Below are 2212 nucleotides of genomic sequence, written 5' to 3'. Positions count from 1 at the left end.
CGGATGTTGGCTCAGAGCCAGTCTTCCTCAGCAAAAAACAAAGAGGAGATTGGCAGCAGATGTTAGCTCAGGGCTAATCTTCCTCAAAAAAAAAAAAAGACATTTATTCATTCAACAAACACTCTCTGCACATCTGGGCTGAGCCCTGAGCAAACACAATTCAAGCTTCTCCTTGTCTTTCTCTTTCTCTCCTCCTCTTCCTCTCTCTCTCTCTCTCTCTTCTTTTGGTCTAACTTTTGGCCCTTTCTGACATGCAAGTATGATAAGTCCAAGAGCTGCCGTAATGAATTACCAAAAGCTGGGTGGCGTAAAACAACAGGAATTTATCCTCCCACAGTTCTAGAAGCCAGAGGTCTGAAATCAAGGCATCCACAGGGCCTGCTTTCTCTGAAGGCTCCAGGAGAGAATCCTTCCTCGCCTTTCTCCTCGCGTCTGCTGGCAATCCTCAGTGCTCTTGTCACTGTGTCCTCCAGTCTCTGCCGCCACAGTCACGTGGCCTTCTCCCTGTGTGTGTCTCGGGGTCTTTTTTTCTTCTTACAACATCACCAGTTGTATCGGGTTAGGACCCACCCTAACTGAGCACAACCTCATCTTATCTTGATTGTATCTGAAAAGACAACTCTTTCCAAATAAGGTCACGTTCACGGTCCTGGGGTTAGGACGTGAACAGCACTCATTACAGGAAAAAGTATAGAAAACGTGGATGAGTAATAAATAAACAAAATCATTAAAAATTTGCATCACACAGAATCACTCTATCATTTTGGGATGTCTCTGTCTGGATAATCTTCCCTCTATCAAAAATATGTTACCGTTTTTGCAAACATTCGCTTCTCCCGTGCACTCCGTTGGGATCTGTTTGTTTCACCTGGTGCTCCGCATGTCTGTTCTAACCATTGTTTCCCATGTCTTGGGTCAGAGCCTCCCCATTACAGCCGGGGAGCCACTACCCACATTTCCTTCTGGAAGCAGAAAATAATAACGACACGGTCATAGACATAGGTCAAGGCTTTAGAGCTTGCTGGGTCATTACGACGGCAAGGTCCAGTCCATGCACGTCTCATGTTAGTGTGATATCTCGACCACCCCGTGAGTTCAACTTTATTGGCGCACTTTGCAGATGATGAAATAGATTGGGAGGGTTGAGCGCCTTGCCTTATCTCACAGCCAGTGGTCAGTATACTCAGGTTGTAGGCCCAGCTGACAGCAGAGGAATCCTCGAAGCTGCCTCCTCTAAGGGAGCTCTCAGATGTTATGATGTCAGGGGTGCTATTAAGATTCACCTCGCAGGTCTTGGAGGATGTGCAGGAGGGAGAGCTTGCCGGGTGAGAAAGCAGGTGGGGGATACGGTGGATGCGAGGGCACGAAAGCCCTGACCACTCCCCGGGGGGCAGACAGGTGCTGTCCGCTGTAGTGTGTGCAGCAGGGAGCGGAGGGAGAGCTCGGGTGGGCTGTGCCCTGTGAGAAGCCGGAGCGCAGTGGGGAGCCCCTGGACGTGTGTCGGCCTGTGCTTTGGAGAGCTCGTTCTGGCCAGAGGGTGGGGGATGGATGGGGCGGGCTGATGGGGCAGACAGACGGGGGGAAGGGGCGGCCGATTGACCAGCCATACAAGGAGAAGGGGAGGTGGGAAGGCTGTCAGTCCCAGAGGGTCAGCGGCGGCTCCCTTCGTCTTTGGAGGAAGCTGAGGTGTTATGGTGACTCCGGTGGTCCAGTTAGCCCCAGCCGGTGGCCGCCCAAGGGGCATCTACAGCCTTCCTTTCTCTTTTTGACAGGAGACTGGTGACATCAGGCTAAGTCTGAGGCCTCACGGGTGGGAGGCGTGGCTCCTGGCCACAGGGAGGCACAGAGAGAGAAGTGTCGTGGTGGAGGCACTGAAGACACAGGATCGAACACTTGGGGACTGACGTGCAGCCGCTCTTCAGGAGCCGGGAGATGGGACCAGGCCCTGCCTCCTGCTGGGGAAGGTTGGGCAGCTGGCAATGGAGAAACGATGCCTAGTGGGGGAGGTGGAAGCAGGCTCCCCATCTCTCATGGAGGCTGCTGCCCAGGGTCTGCCCCTCTTCTCTTTACACCCCTGGACCTGCCCCCCACATAGTGGACCTGGCCTGCACTCCCAAGGCCTAAGCAGCGTCCTATCCCACCACCATCAGCTGCCCGGGTCCACCCCTGGGGCCTATGGCAGCACAAACACGCCATTGGTACAGTCCATCCT

Source organism: Equus caballus, chromosome 14 (genome assembly GCF_041296265.1).
Source record: "Equus caballus isolate H_3958 breed thoroughbred chromosome 14, TB-T2T, whole genome shotgun sequence".
Taxonomy (NCBI): domain Eukaryota; kingdom Metazoa; phylum Chordata; class Mammalia; order Perissodactyla; family Equidae; genus Equus; species Equus caballus.
This window is presented reverse-complemented; position numbering follows the sequence as displayed.